At 39.1% G+C, this 12,925-nt stretch overlaps 1 long non-coding RNA gene across 5 annotated transcripts in view; it reads left to right on the forward strand.

The window, feature by feature from the left end:
• Positions 1–12,925, forward strand: part of LOC310827375 — a 132,244-nt gene that overhangs the window by 111,109 nt on the left and 8,210 nt on the right. For all 5 annotated transcript variants that reach the window (XR_014556305.1, XR_014556306.1, XR_014556307.1 and 2 more), the window contains exon 3: positions 4,740–4,854. This is a non-coding gene — a long non-coding RNA (uncharacterized lncRNA). The remainder of the gene's footprint in view (positions 1–4,739; positions 4,855–12,925) is intronic.

A 12,925-nucleotide genomic window follows, 5' to 3' on the forward strand; every position in this document is an offset into this window, starting at 1 on the left:
GTTAGCAGAGTCTGTAACCTGAAGCATTTGTAGCCTGAAGCATCTGTAACCCAAGGTACCACTGTATATATAATGTTTTTATAAAAACAAAACAAAAGTGAAGGCAGAATTGGATGAAATTTGCAGGCATTCTTATGCCTTCTGAAAGAATTACCGGTAATCCTGCCAGGATAGCTGCAGTGGTGCCTCCCCCGCAAAAAAGGGATAGCTGTTACAGGTTTAGAGTGGGTAAAAAAGAAATAACTTTTTCTCTCCTAGTCAGTGTTTTCAGTGTTTTCTGGATAATTTGTCTGAAAATTGCAGACACAAGAGAGGTTCCCCTGGTAACTTGCTAGGAATAGGTCCAGGGGCATTTGTGCTAGGCACTTTTAAGTTGATTTGGGGATGAGGAAAACTAAAATGGATTTGCTTTCTGAGTAAAACCACTCTCTCTGATTACAGGCATATCCTGTCAGTCACAAAGAACTTTTCCTCTACCTTCTTCCCATTGTGTCATTTGCTCTCCCTTCTCCCATCACTCCATTACTTCATATATGGTAAGCTTAGAGACACTACTTTCACTTTTAGTAGATGCTTGTTTGCACCACAAGGTACTTCAGGGGTCCCTGTTTCAACTCATGCCATCTCATGAGATCCTGCTTTACCTCTGAAAGGCCCCCAAACTCTCTAAGGTACCCCTATTTGATACTGAACCTGATGCACACATCCTGCTTTTTACACTTTGGGTTGGGAGAAGAAATATAATTTGTTGGCAGATTGAATAAGGAGGATAACAGAAAGGAAGAAATCAAAGCTATTTATTTACTTCATTTATTTATCACCCAATTAACAATGTTCTCTGGGCAGTTAACAATAAAAGACAATAAGAACTCTAAAAATAAACAAAATGAAGCCAACCAAAGTACAAAATTAGGTAACTAAATATAGCCAGCAACAGCAAACTATAACTCAACACAGAAGGGCCAAGAAAACTGAATATCTTAAAATGATCTTCAAACACAGGTAGATAAAAAGCTCTTACCCTGGAACTGAAAAGACTATAATGTCGGTGCAAGGTGAGGAGGGAATTCCACAATTGATATGCCACTGACCATACATCATGTGGTGAGGGCATACAAAAACAGACTTCCAAAGAAATGTTTAGGTTTCAGATAGGTGAGCAGGTCAGATCAAGGCTTTATGCCTGGTGAATAGGAAGGGTTATGATGCCAATGGATTCATAGAGTAATAAAGGAAAAGTCAGTTTTTGAGAAGAGAATATTAGTAATGGACATAAACACAGAGCAACACATAAAAGCACCTTTTCACCAAAAACTTGCTCTATCCCTTGTTGTGCTTCTGGAAATGCTAGGCATTGACAAATTTGTCAATGCTGGTACAGTGGTACCTCGGGTTAAGTACTTAATTCGTTCCGGAGGTCCGTTCTTAACCTGAAACTGTTCTTAACCTGAAGCACTACTTTAGCTAATGGAGCTTCCCGCTGCCGCCGCACGATTTCTGTTCTCATCCTGAAGCAAAGTTATTAACCTGAGGTATTATTTCTGAGTTTGCGGAGTCTGTAACCTGAAGTGTATGTAACCCGAGGTACCACTGTATTTCTTATTTCTGAAATCTGAAATTGCACTGTTTCTGTGTCAGTTTGCACATCCTTTCCTTAAAATCCATACAAAAATTTCAATGCATTTGCATGCCCTTTCCTCTTAATCTGCTTATTCTGCACACAATTTTGCCAAATATATCCATTTTTGTAGAATGTACTGAGAGGCCCTTCTATGAGGTACAAAAATGCAAGTGTAATATAATGCAACATCTTTGGCCAAGGCCAGGAATGGAGAACCTATGGCCCTCCAGAAGTTGTCAGACTACAACTCCCATCATCCTGACAATTGTCTATGCTGGCTGGAGCTTATGGGATGCCACATCTGTGGCAGCATGCCCCCAAAATCCAAGTCAGCACCACCCTGCAACTACATCACTATAAATGGTAAGCATTTAAAATCTTACAATGAGTAACAACACCCTGCAACTACATCACTATAAATGGTAAGCATTTAAAATCTTACAATGAGTAACAACACAATCTTAACCATTGCACCACACCAGTTTGGATTCTTTTCCACCCAGGATGGCTACCAAGTCCTTTAAGTACTTAGCAAAGCCCTTGCAAGGAGACCATGCAGGTAGAAATTTTAAGAGATTGCAACCAAATATTGTGTCAATCAGACATCACCATTCTTAGAGCCTTAAAAAAGTTCTAGCAAAAAGCTAACAATAACGGGAATATAGGAATTTCATTTATTTCTCTCAAAATACAGTTATTAACAGAAAAGTCTATGTCAAAGAATAAGATTCTTCTGCTACATACTACTAACATTGCAACTGCTGCTAAGATACTATATATACCCCCTTAACTGCTACATTGCTTAGATCAGAGGAGCCGACCTTCTTCAGAAAATATAATACAGATAGCACAAGGCAAACATATGTCAGAGATTGAAAAGCTGCTACTTGTTGAGACAGCAAAGTGTTCAATTTCTCTAGATAATTCCACCTGTCAGCTAATCATGAACACGGGTTATTGAGCATCCAATCTGAATTTTTAACTGGAAATAAAATAATAAGGAATGCTGGGTTTTTTAATGTTAAAAACACTTTGTGTTTTCAGACAATGCTTTCTAAATATTACTTCCAGGGAGGCGGTAGAACTTATGTACTATATCTGAAACCTCCCCTTTTCTTCTCTCATAGATAAAAGGTGGAAATAAAATAAAAAGACAAAGACTCAGTTCTGATCTTTCTGTTAACTAACCAATTTTAATTGCTGTTTATCTAGGTTCTTATAGGTTTGATTCTCTAAATTTGATTTCATAAACCTCTCCTGTCATTACAGTGCTGAGGTGGAGAAATTGTCCCATCTCAGCGCTGAGTAGAGGAAAGAATTAATCTGTCCTCTCAGCTCACTGCTGAGATGAAGAGATCCATCTCTTGTCCCCTCTCTATATGAAAGAGAGTATGTGGAGTGGGTTCAAACTTGAAGATGAAGCAATCAAGAGAGGGCAACAGAAGACCTTCAGAAACCAGAGGATGGTGGGATTTCTGCCAGTATAAATTATTCAGGTCACTTTTAGAATGGGACAGCATCTCAGATTGGTATTAACCCACAGGAAAGAAGCAGTAGAAGTGTATCATCCAGGTATCACACCTTCACTCTTCTTCTTCTTCTTGTTGTTTAGTCATTTAGTCGTGTCCGACTCTTCATGACCCCATGGACCAGAGCACGCCGGGCACTCCTGTCTTCCACTGCCTCCCACAGCTTGGTCAAACTCATGCTGGTAGCTTCGAGAACACTGTCCAACCATCTCGTCCTCTGTCGTCCCCTTCTCCTTGTGCCCTCAATCTTTCCCAACATCAGGGTCTTTTCCAGGGAGTCTTCTCTTCTCATGAGGTGGCCAAAGTATTGGAGCCTCAGCTTCACGATCTGTCTTTCAGAATGGATAGGTTTGATCTTCTTGCAGTCCATGGGACTTCTCAAGAGTCTCCTCCAGCACCATAATTCAAAAGCATCTTCAGCTTCTTTATGGAAGTGAGAGCTGGACCATAAAGAAGACCACCTTCACTCTAGAGCAGTATATACGTAGGTATGTTGATCATATTGAAAGAAAAGCGATTTATCATCAGAATGTTTGCTAAACTGTTTTCTGCTCTGTTTCCTTTCACAACTGAAATTCCCCATCTCTTGAAAAAAGAGACACAAAACCCACTTTTTTGCTATAAAACCTGGTTTTCACTAGAGCTGTGTGTAAAAGACCTCTCAGATTATTCACCCTATTCATGAGAAGAGGAACTAGAGAAGCCATTTCATTTAATTCTTTCAGGAAGAAGATAAATATTCAAATTTTGGCAGGAGTGGGAGTGGGTGAGGCTTACCAGTAACGGTGTAGTAGTACAGCTTCTTAGTTTTGGTTTTCCTCCTGAGAGGTTTGTTTGTTTGTTGGCACTGCCAAGCTGGTAGCCTGGCAACCATTTTCCATTCTCCACAATGCCTGTGGCCTAACATTATTCTGTGGTATTGTGAGGGGAAAATGGTGGAGAATATTTGGAGAAAATTCTGCAAAGTGGTCTTCTTTTTCTAGGGTGGTGAGAAAACGGAAGTATCAGAAATTTGTCAGGGGGAAAAGGGCCTCCCACGAATTTCAGCTCAAAAATAGTCTCAGCCAAATTAAAATCTGGCCTCATAAATCCATATTTATTTTCACCTCTCAGTGTTGAAAGGAGTTGGAAATTTGAAATCATACTTGCCAGTTATGAAAAAATACAGCAGTTTTAATTAACATTTTGTACCTGTGATAATCTCTTGACAAATGGAGAAAAAAAGAATTGTTTGCTGCTCTCCTGAATCTATTGGATGTTCCTTTATTTGTTCTTTGTTTAGATGTTGTTGTCTGTAATGCCATGGGCTAACAGAAGTAAAACGCCCTTTAGGGAATTATAATTTGCCACCATAATAGACCTACATACAGAATTTAAATTTGCTTGCATTTTGGGGAGATAAATACTTTCTGGGAGCCCAACAATGTTGTTTTCTTGCCTATGCTGTTTTGTTTGTTGATGTATTCTAATTGTTGCTTTGAGATTCATCATATTTTACCATGTTGGAACCACCCTGGGCTCCTCTGGGAAGAAAGGGAAGCATATGAACATAGTAAATATTAAATAACCTAAACCCTTTACTCTTTCAGGTGTATGAAACTTCCATTCTAGAGAAAGCTGGTGTTCCACGGTGACCAACGATGTAATCCCATGCATGTCCCCTCAGAAGTAAATCCCACTGAATTGCGTGGGACTTATTCCCAGGTAAGTGTGTATCAGATTGCAGCCCTAATGACTGAGATTAGATGGTTTAGGCAACGCCCTGTGCCTCAGTCACCTCTGTGCAGTATCAGGGTAATAATAGTGAGGTACCTAACAGCGCTATTGTAAGGTGTATTGAAATTGTGCATGTGCAGCTACTGAACACTCTAAAATGATATATAAATTATTATTATTACCAAAAGAGATACAAACGAAAGTAAACTAAAATTGTGCTTGAGGAGAATAATAGTGAAGATAATAGGCTCGCTGACAGAGGTAAACACATATAATAGTTGACTCATGCATTCTTGAATGCTTAGCTAATTGTGCTAAGGAACAGGAATTAAACACACACAAAACAGAATGTTGGAGACACAGAATCCTGAATGACATGTGATTATATTTACATAGATAATGAGACAATAAATGTAAAAAATAAAGGTATTCATTTCATCTTTCATAATTACCTGGAAAATGTTTAAATTAATAACATTCATTGAGGAACAGAGAAGAAGTTATAGCAAATGCTTTATTTTGAATTAGCTATGAAGGATTCTTGCAACAGGGCTTTGTATATTCTGCTCTGGCTTGGATTTACTGAATAATTTAAGTTCATTTCTGATGTGAGTTTCAGAAAATAGACAACTCTTTTCATTTCTATCTCAAATCCTAGGTTGCTGTTGTTTTAATGTATTTCAACCTTCAAAATGTTGTACCAGCGTACAGAAATACCTCTATATTGGCAGGCAGATTGAGAGCTGTGGCTGCCGCTATTTTCACAGGAATGTTCTTGGAATTTTATATTTTCCTGCAATGTAATATTACCATTCTGGTCAATGGTTTCCATTCAGGTAGGCAGGGAGTGCCCAGAACACAAACTACATGTTGGAACCAGTGTTGAATATAGTGCCATTAATGTCAGTAAAAGTGGCTTCCGAGTAGGAGTGTTTGGAATTGTGGTAGAAACTGATTTGCTACAGCTACTCTTTCCATGAGAAACTGATTTGCTACAGCTACTCTTTCCATGAGTTGTGGAAGTGTCCTTGGTTTGTGTAGCTGACCATGAACAAGGGACTTTTTTGTATTTTTGGAATTTATAGGAATCTGGGAGTAGCTACTTATATCTATGACCTGGAGCAGTGGTACATAATTTAGTTTAAACAAGACCTTCCTTACCTGCCCAAGTGTAAGCAGTGAGTAACTGATTAGTTACTACTATGAACTATTACGTCTGAGTAATAAATATGAAATATAAATGATTCTGCCATTTAAGATTACTAACTGATCATTTCTGATGAGGCTTTCAAATAAAAAGAAGATGATTTAATACCGAATACAGTCTTTTTGATGTTACCCTCTTTTAAGTCATTAACATCTATTATCTACAAATTTAGAAGTCTCTAAGTAAGCTCCATAGACCTTAAAGCTTCAAAAGAAATTAAAAAATTTAAATTGCCAAAATTATGGGGCCAATAACCCTTTCCTGAGAGAAACCCCCAAGGAAGGAAGTAAAGGGGATGAAATACTCATGTCATTTCATTTGCTAAGATAATTCTCTAATTGCTCTGTGAGATGATTATAGTTGAATGGGGCCATCCGCTGTTGTGAAGTAGGCCACGGATATAATGTCTTCCCATAATGCACCCAAAGAAATGGAGGACTTTAAAGCTGCAGGCTGCTCATTCCTCTAAGTCAGAGAAAGAGCAGAGATGTTGGGCTAGAAAGGGCCCTGGTGGCCATTTCCTCCAGCTTCCTAACATGGAAACCTGCATATCTTGACCAAACAGCCCACAAGATCCAAATTTAGTAGAAGTGGAACAGGCGACCTGCCATGACTAAGGAAAATCTTGGTGAGAAAATAATTTGGAAAGGCAAATAATATGATTGGGAGAAAGTACCTTATCCCTCCCAAATTACACTGCAAAGCAGCATATATCCAGTTTCCGCAAGAGAAAAATGACTGAGTCTCTAAGGCAACTTGATTTTGCCGGAGACAATGAATGAAGCCCAATCTTACTGATTTTAGCAGCCAATACACAAGGGCCACCATGAATTAGACTTGAATGTGTGCTGGATTGTGGCCCAGTATTTTAAAACCATACGATTTCCTGTAATTCATTGGAAAAACAAGGTTATCTGTTTCCATAACTGATCTAGTAAGTCTGTGTCAGAAATTTTACTGTATTGGTTAAAAGCCATTTTCTGATCCTTTTGATTGACAGAAAATGTAGCCCTCTATTCTACCAATTTCCCTAATATATGCTCATTTTGCTAGAACAACCAGTGCCCCCCCAATAACAATTTTCAACTACAGCTCTTTTAATATGCTTCTATAGATAGCAATTATATCCTTTAGGCTACAATTCTAAACACACTCAGTAATAAACCCCATAGGACACTGAAGGGTTTACTTCTGAGAAATTATTAATATAATTGCTATTTGATAGTGAATTAATATAATGCAGGATCTTTACATTTTCCCTTTAAGCTGCAATCCTATATTTACTTACCTGGGAGTAAGCCCTATTAAAGTCTGTGGGAACAGGCCTATATTGAACTATACTGTAATAAAGTTTGGTTTATTTTTTAAAGTTTTTGCTATATCTTTTCTGTCTGAGCTGGATATAAGAAAATTATTTGGCCATAATCCAGTGCAGAACTAAGTGTCACTAGTTCATTGTTCAATGGCAATCATAATGTTTAAATTAAACCCACTAAAAATTTTAATATATTGAATTTTAAAACAATTTTTAATAAAATTCAGCTGAATAAAGGCATGCAGTGCAATTGTGTCTATGTCTACTCAAAACCTAGCACCACAGACTTTTGTGGTCCCTGCTACCAGGTAAACTGCAGCAGATTATATAACATGTTCATGTGATGTTCTGTTTTTAGGCCAGGACTGTAACACACATTTTTGCAATGTAACATAATCGTTTAAGTAATTTGGTTTCTTGGCTTCTATGTTTAATATCATTACACTTAGGCTTTTCATCATATTAATATAGAAATCCAAGTTTCTTATTAAATTTTGTGGTGCTCACTTTAAACCAAAGGGGTATGTTATTTTTAAAAAATATTTATTAAAATGGGAAAATCTTGTATTTTATCAGAAATGTCATAAACTGCTGTAGGTCAAAACAAAAAAAATTCCTTCCAGTAGCACCTTAAAGACCAACTAAGTTAGTTCTTGGTATGAGCTTTCGTGTGCATGCACACTTCTTCAGAAGAAGTGTGCATGCACACGAAAGCTCATACCAAGAACTAACTTAGTTGTGCTTAAAGACCAACTAAGTTAGTTCTTGGTATGAGCTTTCGTGTGCATGCACACTGCTTCAGAAGAAGTGTGCATGCACACGAAAGCTCATACCAAGAACTAACTTAGTTGGTCTTTAAGGTGCTACTGGAAGGAATTTTTTTTGTTTTGACTATGGCAGACCAACATGGCTACCTATCTGTAACTGTGCTGTAGGTCAGCCTTTTGATGTTAATGTTGCTCCTTCCTTTTATTCAAAATTATGTGAATGCTTTTGTTCTAAAACAGTAATTCTGAGATAGAAAAACCAGAACTATCATATTACTATATCCAACTTATATGGTATTTTTCAATAAATAAATAACACACATAGCTTTATTACAGTCCATAGACCCAAAATAAACAGTGCAACAATAGTATATATAAATCCCAGAGTCTACACAGTAACCCTGCTCTCTTTAGTTAGATTAGTTGTTGTTGTTGTTTTAAAAAAATGATTTACTGGTACATGGTGCATTGCAATATTTGGATAATATGAACAGGACAGTAGCATACGTTTTCTACTTACGCTTTCTGCTTTGTTTAAAAACATAAAATCAAAATGTTTTGTATGTTGAAACAGTGCCAGTTCCCATCGCTAACTTTGTCCATAGAAGTAGCAGGGGTGGAGGGGAACGAAATCCTTTATCTAAACTCTAACTGTATCTGCTAAATATTTGCTAACTGCCCTAAAACTGAAGGGGGGGGGCAGGAATCCCAAAGGCAAAGGCATGAATACAAACAATACTGGTCAGCTGCATTTGTTGCATGTTGTTTGAATGAAAACTAATTTATCACTTCTGAAATAAAAAGCTGTTTATTCCTGTGTTCCACTGTCTCTAAAAATCTTTACAATGTATCCGTTGAAGGAAAAAAAGTGAGAAACTGTACCGCTATTAGCATATGAATAGTTGACACATGAAATTGGTTGTACAATAACAGAAGGACATTTGCTGTTGGTGTGTGCACATAGACAAAGCAGCCATTTTGGGGGGGGGAATGGTGTTGGGGTTAACTCTTTGCCTGTCTGTCTGGTTTCACACTATTGCTTTGATAAGGATAGCCTTGGAGAAAGCATCAAAACACTGGGAATATATGTGTATCTTTCTATCTATCTACACATAAAAACACACACACAGCGTAAGTAAAAAAAAACAAGACGGAAAGGCAAACTGCTGCATTATTTCTCCACATATAGTGGGGGGGGGGGGAGGAAATGTGAGAAAGGAGAAGAGAAAGCTCTATATAACTGCATCTGTGCATTTGCATTTCTGTACCTCCCAACTCCCAAGTGTGGCGAGGAGGGCAAAGTCAGCTCATGTGGAGAGTGTCCAGGAATGAAACATTGCCCTGCCTGCACACACTTTTTATTTCATGACAACAACATTGTGGTCCTTGGGTCAGATGTGTGAAACTATTTCTCAAAGAAGCTGCATACATAATTGAGGCCCGATGACGGGTTCTCAGCGAAAGTTGCCAGGCTACATTCATTTAAAAAGCAAAGCCATTTGTTATCAAATTTAAATTAACTCTCTTCACACTGAAGCTGAAAGCAGCCTTTTTTTTTATTAAAAGAAAACCTGGAGAGAGACTGTGAGCAGTAAATAATTCTCCCCCACAACCAGCACCCCTCTTCCAATAACAAGTGATACCCTTAATTGGACTTTAAAAACAACAATCTAAGAATATTGATTTCTGGTAGCATGATTCTGATGTCACTTGGAGACAGTTCATCACATTTAAATTCCAATCTAATTTAACCAGGTAAAACAGGATTAACAACTTAGCCTTCGCAAAGTATAAATATCTCAAGGTGCTGTGATTGTCTCTGAATTAAACGTGTTAGCTATATATTATTCCACAGGTATATAAAGAGAGTGTGAAAGAGAACATTCAAAGGCTAGGATGCTAACAGAGCAATTCTAATATGATTCTCAGGTTGATGAGATTTCATGATAGAGGAACCTGCCACTTCTTCAACCCTCCTGACTTACTCCAGCCACAGAAGGTAGCAATGTAAGTCTTTGTCTAGCTCCCACCCCCTTCCAGCGACACCAATGGGGTGGGTCATCACCATTTTCAGGACCATGTCAAAGGAGCTTTGGATCCTATGGAACCAAGGCTCCCCACAACACATCCCTAGAGCACCACTTTTCACCCCAACACCCACTGAGGACCATGAGCAGTGGAGTGATGGTGATGGATCCTGAGGACCATGAGCAGTGGAGTGATGGTGATGGAAAAAGAGGTCCAGCAAAGGGGAGAGCCCTTTGCTGGACCTCCTTTTCCACCTGTGGACCACTAGGGAGAGCGAGCTTCACAGCACCCAGCAGCCCCTCAGCTGCCCTCCTTGGGAGCTTAGGGTTGTTCTCTTAGGCTGCTTACATACCTAGGGGTAAGCTTATTGAACTCAATGAGACTTACTTCTAAGTAGACATGTATAGGATTACACAGCCGGTTGCTCTTCTCTTCACACAAGAAGGGTGATTTCTGCCTGTTCTTCCAGCATCTGACACACCCCTACACCATTTCCAAGCACCACCAAAGTCGCAAGAAGGACATAAAATGGCTTGGGGGCAGGGGGGTTAAGGAAGTCCTGTACTCTTCTGTGACTGTGAAGTCTGTTGCATTCACCAAATGATTTTTTTCCACTGTGTATCAATATACTTTTATTCATTTTAGAAAAAGGAACCTCATGCACAGTAATCTGTGGTTTTAACCTTAGATAATTATTTTATATTATTTGTCTTTGTTTACATAGATGCCCGTATTGAACTTACCTGCTATATAAAAGTAGTAGATTCTTGATGATAAGTTGTAGGATATGTCGGATATGTAGGATAATAAATTCTAGGATATGTCTTTTGAACCATAGCCTGAGGCTGCAGTCTTATGCATCTTATACACTGCTATCTGGAAGTAAATCCTGATGGGGTTTTTCTTCAGAATGGGCATGCATAGGATTGTGGTTTAGAACACTGGATGTAGACGTTGGTAAGAAATTGCATGCCATGGCACATGTGTCTGCATAGGTAAGGACGGAAAAGTTTTGAATATTTCAACAATTGATTATTATTACAGAATATAAAAGGTTTAAAAGAATCAAGATATGCATAGAACCATAAAATGACGTGTTCACACTTATTCATAAGTATGCAAATATGCATGTGGCGTCAATTAAGATCAAATTCGGCATTCAAATGTGCTACAAAAGCAGACTCTGATATTCATACGCTCCCAACAACAGGGTCTTAACTTTGCCAATGCTACAAAATGGGTACTGTACATTTTCAATGATAGAATGCCAGCATGGGTTAGCTGTCTTTGTCACATGGGAAGCCTTCAAGAGTCCTTGGGAGACAGTAAGCTCACTGAGCTATTCCTGAAGAAAGAGCTGAAAGATTAGGATCAGCACCCAAGAGAAAAAGGCTCGCGAGAAAGGGCTTAAGGCAGCAAGTCATTTCCACAACCAAGATCTGAACTCATCTACTCAGACTTCAGTCATCAGTGTCAGATCTGAAAACTGTCACATATGCAAAGCTCATACATACATACATACATACATACATACATATGCACTCTGAAAGTATTCCTTGTAAGCTGTCCATGCTTCTTTAGTGTTCCATTTAACTAAATCAAAATCTATGAGTAATTGACCACTCAGTCCTAAACACCTCAAACATAGCTATAGGCCCCACTGAGTTCCTCCCAATGCTACCTGGAGCTCATTAAGAATATTCTTTCTAAATTGCTGATTATGCAATAAAATGGTCAGACAAGTTACGTGGTGCTGTAGAGACATAGATATTGAAATTCTTAACAGTGTTACATGTGTTTTTTTGTGTATCCTTACCTGAAAAACGGGACGTGGGTGGCGCTGTGGGTTAAACCACAGAGCCTAGGACTTGCTGATCGGAAGGTCGGCTCCCATTGCTCGGTCCCAGCTCCTGCCAACCTAGTAGTTCGAAAGCACGTCAAAGTGCAAGTAGATAAGTAGGTACCACTCTGGTGGGAAAGTAAACGGTGTTTCCGTGTGCTGCTCTGGTTCGCCATAAGCAGCCTAGTCATTTTGGCCACATGACCCAGAAGCTGTACGCTGGCTCCATCGGCCAATAAAGCGAGATGAGTGCCGCAACCCCAGAGTCGGTCACGACTGGACCTAATGGTCAGGGGTCCTTTACCTGAAGAAAGTTATACATGTTCCTTCACAAAAGATAAGCACAATCTTGAGAAAAACTAGTCACTACTCAGACTGGAAGCAATGGAATGATAATGAACATTTCTATGGATTTCAACTGGCTCTCCTGATGGATATCAACAGGGAAGTCCATGCTTTACATGCAGAAGGTTACCAGTTCCAGTGCTATTTTTCTAGAAAGAGAGGTGCTGGAACTCACCATGAACGTCTCCCTTGTTCTCCTCTAATGGTAATGGTGCCCACCTGAGAGGAGCCAGAACTGAGTTCCAGTGAGTTCTGGCTGAAAAAACCCTTGCCTGGTTCCACCCTTGGTGTCTCCTGGCAGGGCTGGAGAAAGACTTCTGCCTGAATTTCTGGAGAGCCGCTGCCACTTAGTGTTGGACTAGTGTTTGAATGGACCTGCATAGGGTCAAAATGGATGTGACATTAAACAGGAGGCTGGCTCTTGTGTGCTTGGCTTTCGTTTACTAAAATGTCGCTCTAAGTGCAAAATCTGGATTGGGACTTCAGCATGGGGAGAGATTAATGCAAACCTTTGCCCCTACCACAGTTTTGATTTGAGAAACTACTGCTTTATATGT

The sequence above is a fragment of the Podarcis gaigeae genome, assembly GCF_964106915.1.
Source record: "Podarcis gaigeae genome assembly, chromosome: 11".
NCBI classification, from domain to species: Eukaryota; Metazoa; Chordata; class Lepidosauria; order Squamata; family Lacertidae; genus Podarcis; species Podarcis gaigeae.